Here is a 13,883-nt window from a genome sequence, read left to right on the forward strand (position 1 = left end):
TCATAAGTATGTTTTGTTTGCACTGGTAGAGTTGAGAGAGCTTATATCCTCTTTGTCTGAACCGGTCGGTCATCTCGTTAAGTTGCTGGCAACATCTTCCCTGATCAGTGTTGTTCCTGATCACCCTCTGAAATTGTGATTTCGGAATGTTGCGAATTAAAGAGGGGGGATGACAGCTATCGGCTCTAAGAATAGAGTTTCTATCCATATTTTTCCTGTAGAGTGTGGTGCCAAGCTTGTTTACATTCTTGAACACCCGGACATCAAGAAAATCAATCATCTCAGAGTTGACATTGTGCTGGAATCTAATTGTGCTGTCAATGTTATAAGATCAGCAACCCATTGGTTAAGAGATACCTCGTCAACATCCCAAATTAAAAAGATTGTCTATACGACGACAGTGGTAAACATATATATATATGCACACACAATGATTGTCATTGGCTCACCTATGTATTGAGTTAGAAACCAGTAATGCATTGCTGCTCCTTTAACAAATGATACCAAGAGAAATTTCATAATAAAAGTAAACGGGAAAGTTGTTTAAAATTGTATGTTCTACCGAAATCATGAAAGAAAAAATTTGGGTTTCATGTTTAAGCTTGCTACCTAACTCCCTGAAGTCATTTTTTAGGACACTCCATCTCCCACTGATTCCTTCATTAGTGCCAATATGCACCATGACTGCAGTATCAGACCCAGACTCCTCTAACAATCTATCAATACACTCCACAATATTCTATGCTAATTTTAATACTTCTAATATCAAATTTGCTATGTTCTCTTGGTATCCTTTGTTAAAGGAGACCAATGCTTTACTGAGGCCTAGCAGAACACATTGGGTAAGACTATGGCAAGCAGCTAGCTTACAGTAGTGCATTGCTTCTAAGCATATCTATCTATGCTTTTCAACAATGGATACAGAGAACGGAGCAAATTAAATAAGATAAGAAAATTGTTAAAAATTGCATGTACTTTCTGAATCTTGAAAGTTTAATTTTGACTTTAAAGGACATGAAACCTTAAAGTTTTCTTTCTTGATTTAGGTAGAACATACACATGGGTGAGCCAATGGCAATCGGTATATATATGCAGCCACCAATCAGCAGCTAGAACCTAGGTTATTTGCTGCTCCTGAGCTTTCCTAGATAAACTTTTCAGCAAAGGATAACAAGAGAAGGAAGCAAATTAAATAATAAGTAAATTGGAAAGTTGTTTAAAATGATATGTTCTACCTAAATCAAGAAAGAAAATGTTTGGGTTTCATGTCCCTTTAATGCCAATATATACACACAGAATCAACCCATATTAAGTTTCAACAAGTTTAATTCATTTCAATGATCTATCTATGCATATCTAATGACATATAACCAAATCAGTAATGGTCTGATATAACTAGAAAAATAATCTGCTATTGTTATTCTAAAAAAATTAAGACCATGATTTAAATCAATTTAAATTGGTCTTACAGATTAGTGATTTAAATCAAATCCACCCTGGTATATTGAGATCCAATATCTTAAAGAATTCGTTTAGCTCTTTTTCTGATCTAAAAACTGCTAATTTGCCATCCTTAGTTGCAATTATACTGATGTGAAAGCCCCATCTGTATAAGATTTTTTTGTCCCCCAAATACTGTGGTGATATACTTAAGCTCTCTGTGTTTCTCTAGGATCTGGAACAAATTATAACATGAGTGAGTCATGTTTAGTTTAGTTCTTGCAGACATCAATATTTCTTCTTTGTCCTGGAAGTTTATGAAATTTATGATGACATCCCTTGGTGGAGCCTTGTCTGGAGGTTTGGGTCTTAACCACCTGTTGTGTTCTTTCTATTAGAATGTCCTGGTGTTCCTTTACGTGTAAGGTAGTCCTGTAGGTATCCTGGTAGTGAGTTAGGGGGTTATAGATTTAGGAATACCCTGTATGCAGATATTATTACTCCGATTTCTGTTATCCAAATTCAACACTTTCTCCATTAGAAAATATATAGTATCATGATGATTTTGTAACTGCCATGTGGAGTTTTAAATGGCCATGTTTCTCTGCTTCTCCTCTATCTGTTGGACCTAACACTGCTGTAAGATCTTTTCTCAGTTTGTCTGAATAATTGGCGTACTTCTGTCATTACATCTTTAATATCTTTGCGTGACAAAGATTTAAGATTGTTTTTTGTTATATTACCGTTAGCTGGGGAGTCAGGGTCATGTATTTGAGCAGATGCAAGTTGTGAGCGGATCACTTGTAATTCATTCAACTTGTCAACAGCAAGTTCAGATGTTTTCAAATATTGACTCAACACTGATGATTTCGAGGCTTTATCCATTTTGTGATGTTTTCAATGTGACATTGCCGCAGAGCTTTATTAGCTGCACATTATCTTTAATAAAAGCCAGAGGTTGATGTTAAATTTCCTTTAAAGGAATAAAAATGATTCAGATTTGCAATTTTAAGCAACTTTCTAATTTACTCTTATTATCAATTTTCCTTAGTTCTCTTGGTATCTTTATTTGAATGTAAGCATGGGAGGCGGCCCATTTTCGGTTCAGCACCTGGGTAGAGCTTGCTGATTGGTGGCTACATTTAGACACCAATTAGAAATCCCTACACAGGTACTGAACAAAAAATGGGCCAGCTCCTATGCTTACATTCCTGCTTTTTCAAATAAAGGTAGCAAGAGAACGAAGAAAATTTGATAATAGGAGTTAATTAGAAAGTTGCTTAAAATGGCATGCTCTATCGGAATCATGAACGTTTAATTTTGACTATACTATCCCTTTAAGATATAAGTTATAATATATGATAAAATAAGGTAACGATATATGAAGAAGCTGCTTAATTAGACTGTTACATGAAGGCATTTATCCAGGATTGCAAGTCTGGATTGATACAGCAGTATTATCATATTGCTTTTAAGGCCTCTAAAAAGATATAAAAAAAAAATCAAACGGCCAAATTATAAGTAATTTTAAGTATACAGCTTGACAACAGTAAAAAATTGGCTGAGAAGACAGTGAAAAGAAGTTTGAGGCAAAGTGCTATTATATGAAATGTTGGTGAATATTTGTCAGCAGCAATGCATACAGGCGATTCAATTCAGTGGTGGTTTTGGTAGTCACAAAGCTCATGTAAATTAATCACTATGGCAATTTTAGACACTAATACAATTTTAATGCTCCAAAAAGTAGATTATGAGTTGGAGATCACCTACTATGTTAGGCCTTTAATAATCCTCCAAAACATGGCAGTGTGTGTTTCGGCCTGCTGTGCTGATTGCACCTTTTGACAGAGCCTCTGGTATATTACCAGAAAGGAGAATGGAAGGAATAATATACAGTGCTGGAACACTCCAGTGTTAACAGTTATCAGAATGCGGCTTGAGAGCATTAGAGGCTGTCATGTGTCGCAGTAAGGATTCAAGGCCCCAGACAGATTAAGCCTGCTCAGGGTTATAGAAAGCAAGGCAGTCAAGTGGTACATGAACAGGGGCTCCACCTGACGTTATTAGAATTTGGCACAGTACCTTCTAAAATGATGGGCTATGAGTATGAGCTGGCCCTGTGCACTCTGTGTCTGTCTAAGCTGTGCTCTAATGTTTTCCACAGCAGCGGTCAATGCGGTAGCTAAAGTGGGGAGCAGAAGGAATAAAAACAGAGTTGGATCAAAGCCTACTGTTAATCCTGCATATAGGCACAGTGGTGTGGAGGGAGAATTTTAGGGATGTCACCCTATTTTAGAGGAAGGTCTCTGGTGAAGCTTAGGAGCTAACACATTATGCAGTCATCTTCCAGCGTGGCTAAACTCCGCCCCCGCAAATCTGAGATAATTTTATTCTGTCCAGATAATCCTCTAATGGGGTTTCTTCCAAAATCAGATGTGAGAAAGAATCACACCCCAAAGAAGCAGAACCTGCAACACAAGCAATGCCCATGGCTGGCTTGAATAACACCCCTCCCTGAACAAAAAAATTATTTTTTAAGATAGCCATCTGTCCATCGGATTGCTGAAAGAAGTGCTATCCTCAAGTGGGATTGTAGTTCTTTTAGCTAATGTGGATATAGCTTCATCAACTTTTGGAATAGACTCTCAGTTCTAAATTGGCAGTAGCAATTGGATACTAATTTTATAATTGGAGCTAATTTTATGCCTTTTAACTTGCTCTTGAGAAAGAGGATCTGTACATTAAAACGCGTTGTCAATAAACCTATGTTCTTATGAATAAAGCTTTTTGTAGTTTTATAATATCGCTGATACTAGAGATTTGATTCAGTGAGTATACTGCACTTATCTATTCTAGTTGTACACACATATACCATTGGAGTTTTTCATTCCCAGTGCCATCTGGATGTCAATCAGAGATATTGATTGCTACGTAGAAGTACCTGAACCGGGAGATACCCTCAGAGCCTGTGCCCCTATATCTGAAATAATCTTAAACTTGAGGGTAAATAAATAATTTCCGGTTTTTCCCATTCCTTGAAAATAATTTCCCAGATAACACAAAATGGTGTGGCGCTGAACTGTCTACTTATGAGCCACTCCAAATTTCCTTTATCCCTTTCCTAGATAGGAAATTATTTCCAACATAAGAACACAAAAGGAGGGTGCTGTACAGCAAAAACATTTTAAAGATTCATCATAGGATTAAAATGCCGATGTCAAACTAATTACAGAAAGGAAATTTCAATTACATAAATGATTCTATTTGAGCAGCTAAAAGAGGGGACGCCTCCCAATAAAACCATCTTAAAAAGTTGCAAATGCACAGATCTGAAGTAAAAAACATGCGCTCTATGGAAATTGTTTCTAAACTGAGGACTTTGCCTTTTAAAAAAAGTGTTATAATAAACATGTCTATCCATAAAACAAAATAGCCAGTGTATCTGATACCTTTTTTTTTTGTTTTCAAAATATTTATTTGATTCAACTGAACATACAGATTATACAGTAAAGGTGCATAACAAACATCGAGATTGACACCCAACGGATATTTTCCATAGTTTCACACATGTAAACAGTTACATCCTCTGGTGTCCTATGTGTCCTTTTTGGTCTCCTCATTATCAAACTTTGACCACCTATGGGTCCTGCAGTATTCCTTATAAGCGACCTTTCAATGTCCTTTTATAACACAATATAATCATTAAACAAATGTGGTGTATCAATTGACAATAATGAAACAAATATATTGCAGTAGCATGAGCTACTAACCATTTGTTTTCTGTGTCTCTTTTTTAAGATGTCTTTTGGGGCTGCCGCCTAATCCGATATTCAAATGGGGAAAGGTGGGAAGGGAGGGAGAGGGGAGTGTTCACCTCTGAGGTGTGGGTAGGTGGGGGTTATGTGTAACTTCAAAAACTGTGCCATATGAGACCCGTCTGGCAATGTGATAGGTCCTACTCCTGCTTCCATATCATTAGCATCCTTTCGTGTGTTTCAATTGCATTGTTTCTAATGTAATAGTATCTTTCTAATTGCAGCAGTGTCTCAACCCGTTTCTCCCATTCCCTGAATGTAGGAATCTTGTCAGGGATTTCCAATATCTGGGGATCAGCATTTTAGCGCCACTTATCATTGATAGAAATAATTTTCGTTTTGCCACTTCCTTTAGTTTGGGAAAGCCTGCGAAAAGTAATATTTTTGGGTTCCTAGGGACTATAGTCCCCAAGACTTTGCAGATATGTGTTATTATATCCATCCAGAATTGTTGAATGTTAGGGCAACTCCACCAGATATGTTGTATGGTGCCCTCCCTGCGCAGCCCCTCCAGCATTTTCCCGTGGAGGTGGGATATATTATTTTCAACCTTGCCGGTGTTAAGTACCACCTTGCTAGGAATTTAAAATTGGTCTCCTGTACTTGAGCTGAGACTGATGCTATTTTGTTATTGAGTAATATGGGCTTCCAGATTTTTAGCGTTAGTCCTAGTGTAAGTTCCCTGTCCCATGCTCTAGTGTATGTTGGTAAGAGATCCTCACTTGTTATCAGCAATCTCTTGTACAAGATGGATATTAAATGTGAAGGTGTCTGATTTGCCAAGCATAATTTTTCAAAAGCAGTTACTGGTCTGAGAAACAATGATTTATATTTATGGGTGTTGATGTAGTGGCTTATCTGTGCATATGTCAACCATGTCATGGAGGGGTCTGTTTCCAGTACCTCTCCCAGTTCTTTCAATTTGTGATGCTGGGGCTGCGTTAGGTGAAATATTGTGTTTTCCTTTATGTGTTGTCCGTCGTTTTCAAACCGTTTTTTTAAATTCAGTTTCAAGTCAGGGTTGCCTAAGTATGGTGTTATTGGTGAAGTCAGCGTCGAAATGTGTGTGGATGTGTGTAAAATCTTATCCCATGTCTCGAAAAGTTCCTCCAACAGAGGATAATCCCCTATCAGGGTGGGTCTTTCTTTTCTCGGAATCCAAGCGAGGTATATGGAATTGTTTGTGTGCAATATAGATCTGTCTATCTGTATCCAATGTTTTTTGGGGTTATTGATGCACCATTCCACGAGCGTCTGCAAGATGACAGCCCGCCTATACGTATGCAAGTCTGGGATTCCCAACCCTCCTCTCTCCTTAGGTAGGTATAGTGCCTGCTTGGCTATAATTGGTCTTATCCCATTCCAAATATATGCGTCTATCGCATTCTGTAGTTTTCTTAAGTGATCTGCGGGAAGCGAAATGGAAAGAGTCTAACACAGAGAATTCTGAGTAAGATGTTCATCTTTACTACACTAACTCTCCCTAGCTTTTCCAACATGAGAGGTCCCTAATTATTGCTTCCTCTAATTGCTTATAGTTGTCTTTAAATAATGTCTCTGTGTGTGCAAAGGTATATGCCAAGGTATTTCAACCTTTCTTTTTGTTGTTTTAATGGACATTTTAGTAATATCTGCTGAACCTTGTCCTCTGACACAGTGATGTTCAAAAATTCTGATTTGCTAACATTTAACTGAAAATTTGAAATGTATACCGTATTCTTTAAAGACTTGCAAGGCTTGCGGAAGGGATATTTCCGTCTTTTTAAGGGTGAGCAGAACATCGTCCGCGTACATCGCTAGTTTATGTTCTGTCTTGCTTAGTGTAATGCCCGCAATTTGTGTACATTCACGAACTTTAAGGGCCAAGATCTCAATGGATATTGCAAATAAAATTGGGGAGAGGGGGCAGCCTTGTCTCGTTCCATTTGTAATTGAAAAGCTTTCTGACAGCCATCCATTTACTTTTACTTTCGCAGTCGGTGTAGTATAGAGAGCAAAGATCATCTCTATAAAGGTTTGACTGAAGCCCATTTTCGACAGGGTGACCCTTAGAAAGGGCCATCTCACCCTGTCGAAAGCCTTCTCGGCATCTGTGGAGGTGAGTGTTAGGGGTATCCCTTGTTTTTGTGCGTGTGAGACCAGCTGTAACACTCTTAATTTGTGCCTCTCGGCCCGGGACAAAGCCCACTTGATCTGGGTTAATCAATTTAGGGAGAATTTTATTTATGCGTGTGGCCAGAATTTTTGCATATATCTTTATATCCGAGTTGAGTAATGAAATTGGGCGGAGATTCTCTGGTCTGTTGGGTAGTTTTTTGGTGCGCTTCTAGTAGGTTCTTAGTGAAACCACCTTCCTCTGGTAGGGAATTGTACATGTCAGCTAGGTAAGGGCTTAATAATGTTGCAAATTGTTTATAATAGGATTTACCAAGCCCGTCCGGCCCTGGGCTCTAACCTGTTGGCATGTCTTTGATTGCTTTTTTAATTTCTGCATGCGTTATGGGGGATTCTAATTGTTTCGCCTCTTCTTGTTCTATAGCTGTAATTTTTATGTCTTTCAAATATTCTTCAATTTCTGTCAAGTTAGTCTCTCCGTCTGTATTGGTGCTTTTTTCTTTGCTAACTGCCCTCAAATTGTATAATGAGGAATAGTACAGTCTCAGCGTCTCAGCTATGCCCTGGCTATCTTTGTGTTTTCCTTGTTTATCATATATATGTGCGATATGTGATTGGAATTGTTTTCTTTTAAGGGCCCTGGCCAGCATCGCACCGGGCTTATTCCCAAATTCAAAGTATTGTTGTTGTAGATGTAGTGCCTTAAACTGCGCCTCCTTTAATTGGAGGTTGTGGAGTTCCTCTCTGACTTGTGTGAGTTTAGGATAGTGGCCGACGTCACGTTCTTTTTATGCTCAGATTCCCAATAAGCTATTTGTGCCTTTAGCGAGTTGCAATATTGTCTGCTCTGTTTGCACTGCTGTCCCTAAATTTTAATCATGACCCCCTCTTATGACTGCTTTGTGTGCCTCCCATATCGTTGACATTTTGGTCTGTCCTGGGTGATTAAGTCTGAAATATTCTTGTAGCTCTTTATCTATTCCCATTTTATGTAGGGGTTTTTGTAGGATATAGTCGTCTAGTCTCCAAATGTAAGGGAGAATTGGCCTCTCTGGCCATGTAAAGTCACATAGGACCGGCGAGTGGTCAGACCATGTTCTTGGCAAGATTTCCGAGTTGTATACTTGGGTTAGTGTAGCGGAGTCTGTCATAATGTAATCTATTTTAGAATATGACTGGTGTGGATGTGAATAGAATGTAAAATCTTTATCTTTAGGATGTAATGGTCTCCATGTGTCGTGAATCATGAGTGATTGCAGTTGGTGATTGATAGATTTAAGTACTCTCCCGGGCATGCTGGAGGAGCCGCTAGTTGTATCCATAACCGGGTCTAGAGGTGCGTTAAAATCCCCACCCAGGATTATTGTACCTCTACTAAGCTCTAGTATCTTATGTATGACTGCCCTCAATGCTTTATGTTGCTGCTGATTAGGCATGTAGATATTTACTAGAGTTAGGAGTCTATTGTATAAGAGGCCTAACACCAGTATATATCTTCCTTCTTTATCTTTTTCCACATGTGTGGGTTGAAATTGTAGTGTGTTCTTAATCAGGATGCCTACTCCTCCTGTCTTGGTTGATCCTGAAGATACGTAGGTCTTCTGGAACCTAGCATGTAGTAGTTTGGGTTCTCTACCTCTCTTGAAATGTGTTTCCTGAATAAATATTATGTCTCCCTCCTGCCTATTCAAATCCCTAAACGCCACTGAGTGTTTTTCCGGGCTGTTGAGGCCTTTAGCATTTATGGTTATGAGACGTATTTTATGCAAGTGAGATGTAGTGCCTTGATTGGTCATTTTAGTAATCTGTGTTTTAATGTATCCGTAAAAACCTGTTTGCCTAGGTAATTGGGTCTATGAGGAATAGAAGGGTGGGAGAGGGGAAGATGGAGGGGAGAAGGGTCAGGGATGTAGTGGTATGGGTCTTCTTTGTTTACTTGAAAGAATGTGGTTAAATTTGGTATGGCGGCGGTCCACGTCCGAATACTTCCACTGTAGTACCCGTTTATCAGTTAGCCTAATACCTTCAACTCTCTGAGAGGGTGTTTAAAGGTTGAGTACAGTAGTTGGGGGTAGTATCCCTTACCCCCAGCCCAAATTTTTTGTATTGAATAATCATTAGGTGTTGGGTGCCTTTTTCTAACATTAAGCTTAAATATTTTTGTGATTTCTACCATTTTATTTAGGATAGCCTATGTTTCTAATGTTGATGGTAGTGTATACTGCAGAGCCTCATGTTATGTAGTTTATCAAGTTTGTCTGCAGGTCTGGGTTAGGACAGCGAGGTGAGTAGGCCTATAGCCCAAGATCTTGAGAAAGCCCTGTAGAGGGGGAAACGCGTCGATGTGCTGCAACTACTACTGAGATTACTATTTGAAGCTGAAGCTACCACAGTGTTCATTGAGAATTGTGCAATATCGCTATAATAACTAGTGATTTGAAAGACTTGCAACTACTCTCTGAACTTTTCATCGGATAACCAAGCTTGTTTTCATCTTTAATTCTGTACCTGCGTGCTTTTTAGCACTAAGAGCAGGTATTATTCATCGGACAATTGCTACACTTTAATAGTCACCACTACCGCTGCTGACCGGGTCCGGGTTTGGACCAATAAGAAAAGCCAATCTGAGGCAGCGCCCACATTAGCGTTGTCATCACGCTAAAGGCTCTTAACCAACTCACGGAGGACACCGAGGGGAAAGTTTGGGGCAAGCCCCTGTCTGCTGCTGACCAGGTCCGAGTTTGAACCAATTAGAAGAGCCGATCTGAGACAGCGCCCACATTAGCGGTTTCATCACGCTAACGGCTGTAACCAACTCACGGAGGATATCGAGTGGAAAGTTTGGGGTAAGCCCCTGTTTGCTAGCAAACCAACATACATTAAGGATACTGTAAGTGTACACCAGACTGTCATTTATTTGTACTACGAACTCTCTCTGCTATTATAATTATCATATGGCGGCAACTTAAGGATTTTTACTCACGGAGACGTCCGTTTTTATTTACTATTGTGTATTATTTGCTGTGCATTAAATTGATGCTATTTTTTAAGATACGCTAAATGTCTATGCCAACTTCATTTATATAATCTTACCTCCTAGCACCTTTAGCTATAGCGCTCCTGATATACTCTCCTTTTCTGATTTTCATATTACCTATTTTTGGGAACACATAGGTATTCTCAGGAGTTTGGTGTTTCTCACCCTGCGCTCCTTAGTTAATTAATTAATATCTATAGCCCAATTCCCTAGCCCAAATTTCCACTGCGTTTTCCCTTATTTGATGTGAGTAGGTTTGGGTTGTGAGATTGATGCGGACCTGGCCATAATGTGTGTCTTATATTGTTATGTCTCTGTGATCAGTGGCGCAGGCAACATTCCCCGACGGTAAGGGGCCCAGAGCACTCCAGGCAGTGATATAATACATTATTCTTCTGTGTGCTCGTGGGATTCTGATGTTGTGGGGGCTAACAGCATTTAGTGAAGTTTGGCGCACTGCACTGCACCCTGTTTTTATTTCCATCTTGTTTGAATAGAAATTTCTAACCTTATTGTGTGGATGGTGTGTATACTAGCCTCGAATACAGTTTTTAATGACTTAAAGTTCATAGTTCTGAAGTTGCATAATGGGGTACTGCAAAGCTGAGGTCATCCTGGTTTCTAATCAAACTTAATTATAAGGCATTTATCAACCGTAATTGCATTTCACAGTAAACATTAACTATCACAGTGTTATATATCAAGCATTAAAACATTTCAACAGTCAACATTTTGCATAACCTAAATAACAATGATAAACAGCTGAACCGATCTAAATCTGTAACTATGTGTCAACTTCACCCATCCGTTGTGAGGCTGTCCTTTTGTCATGTCCGCACTCTGAGGCTTGTGGGGAAAAGCAGTCCACGCCCCAGCCTGTGTCGATTAGAGTAATAAATGTCCATCTGTGAACAAGTATATTACCTAATGTCTCCCTTGTTGTTCTTCACCTCTGTTGATGTTATTAAAGTTGTCTGCTTAATCTCTTGGTGGTGTGACGTTTATTTGTAGAGTCTCGCAAAAAGTCTTTAGATCATCCAGGGTCCTGTATGTTGATGTTTTGTCGCCTCTCGTGGCTGTGATGCATACCGGGAATCCCCATCTGTATGGTATGTTTTTCTTCCTTAGCACTAGAGTGATAAATTGCAGTTCTCTTCTTTTTTGAAGGGTCGTGGGGCTGATATCTTTAAATATTTGTATTGATAGCCCTGCGTGGGTAAGCTGAGCTTTTTGACGTGATTGCCGGAATATCTCCTCCTTATCTTGATGATTCAGGAATTTCACTATAATGTCCCTTGGTGGTGCTTTGACAGAGGGTTTAGCTCTCAAGGCTCTATGTGCTCTTTCCATGACTATGTCTGGGGCGGTGTTACTCCTTTTGATGGTTCTGTATAAATCTTGTAAGTATCCTGGTAATGCTTTTGGCAGTATGCTCTCTGGGACTCCTCTAATGAGAAGATTATTTCTGCGGCCTCTATTGTCAGGTCTTCTATTTTCTCCAGTAGATTCTGAAGAGTTTCCTCTTTATTGTACATAAGCTGTGACAGGTGAAGTACATCTTGAGTAGTTGTATTGTGACTTTCCTCTAGCATAGCATGTTTACTTTCTGGTCTATGCGTTTGATGTCTTTTTTCATTTCCTGAAACATGTTTTTCATGTCTGCCATAGCCATGTTTATGTCCTCTTTTGAAGCCAAGAGCTTTAAATCTTCTCTTGTTATGCCAGTGGAGTGTGTAAGTGATATGGAGGTAGCGGGCAGAGTGGTGTCTGTCTCTATTGGAGTTGTTGTATCTCTGGCGCTATCCCCTTTAGCTTGTTGTGGCCCATCCGCTGGTTTTAGAAACTGGCTGAGCATTGTTGATTTAGGCTGCATTTCCATTCTTTGGGATTTTTTGGCTGGCATATCTCTCATAAGGGTTATTTTCCTCTTCTGCTATCTCTGTCCTAAATGTTGTTAGACAAAGCTTTTACATTTAGGCTAGCTGCTGGAGTTGTAGTGTGTGTATTCTACTCTTAGCTGTGTTAGTTGTGGACATTGATGTCTTTCCTCTCCCCATGCAGACAACCACTTTGGTATATGTAACTTGGCGTATAAGGGCCGTGAATACTGTGCCAAAGAGTGAGAGGTTAAAAGGTGTTTTTCAGTCCCTTTTCTGATTGCGATGATATTTATTGCTGTTTGTTTGTTTGTTTCGCTTATTTCGCCTGCAGGGGTTTATACAGAACCTCCTTAATGCCTTAATTCGTGCCCGAGTCTTATTATTTATTGCCTCTCAGACCCCCTCCCTGTCCCCTTGTTTATACTTGATTAAATGCCAATTCCTTCTTGCATTTAAATTGTGGGTTGTCTACAAGAGGTTCCGTCGTCACACACTCACACCGCTACCTGAACTGTGACTTCATCCATAGTTGCCACTATCTTCTATTTTGGAGCGTGAGATGCCCCTGTCTGCTTGCGTGGCTTGATTCGCTGCTCTAGTTCGGGGGTTGTTATCCGGTCTCACCTCCGTTTAGACTTTTATGGAGCGGCGCCACTACTCCATGGGAGGCTCTATAGGCCCGACCGTCCGACAATGCAGGCCTCCTTGTGACGCGATGGGGTCTCCAGCACCAAAGCTCCAGCTGCTCCCCTCACCTGCAGCATCTGTTAGCGTTTTTGTTTAAGTTTTGCCCCCACTACCTGCTATATGTATATCTCATAGGAGATCAGGGCCTAGGAGCTATCTTAAAGGTCGGCCATCACGCTGCGCGGCCAAGCTCCGCCCCGTATCTGATACTTTTTAAAGATGCTTGAATGACTCAAATGTATGATAGAGTGTAGACTTTTTACTATACAGCAGACTTGTTTTGTGTTCTTAAGTTGGAAGTCATTTTCGTTACGGAATTCGGTACAGGAAATACATCCACAAATTTTGCAGAAGGTTTAAAAATTATATCAAGCTGCTGAACAGATTTATCATCCACTGGTTTAAGATCCTGAACCCCTAAGGTTTGCAAGACTTCCTTAAGCAAAATTCATAAATGCTCAATCTTAAAATTAAAGGAAACAGAATCACAATCCTGATCAGGATTAGAAGCCTGACCTCAGAAGAAACTTCTTCCTCTGAGAAAGAACCACACACACCTCAGAGTCTGAATTCTGAAGATCTATGTGAGCACTGATAGTTGCAGACAAATTCAGCCTAGCCAGAGAATGTAAGGATAAGTATTTGCCCATACTTGAAATGGGACCCAGCTTCCAATACTTCAGTAATGGTATTCCTCACATAATTCTTAAAATCTGGGGAAAAATCAGCAGGCCCTCCATAAAAGGAACCCACTGATGGGTTGTATAAAACAGCAGAGTATTTCCATAGGAGTACAACAAGAAAGGCCAAATAGGAGGTGACAAAGGACCAGTCCCCGCAGCACCTTTAGCAGGCTATTGAAAAAATATTCAGCAGGAGATTTACTTTATTGAGCCCAAGTAATCCTCT

At 39.7% G+C, this 13,883-nt stretch overlaps 1 protein-coding gene across 1 annotated transcript in view; it reads right to left on the minus strand.

The window, feature by feature from the left end:
- TDRD9 (tudor domain containing 9) overlaps window positions 1-13,883 on the minus strand; it is a 680,447-nt gene that overhangs the window by 80,332 nt on the left and 586,232 nt on the right. The window lies entirely within an intron of this gene.

The sequence above is a fragment of the Bombina bombina genome, chromosome 1 (genome assembly GCF_027579735.1).
Source record: "Bombina bombina isolate aBomBom1 chromosome 1, aBomBom1.pri, whole genome shotgun sequence".
In the NCBI taxonomy this organism is placed as follows: domain Eukaryota; kingdom Metazoa; phylum Chordata; class Amphibia; order Anura; family Bombinatoridae; genus Bombina; species Bombina bombina.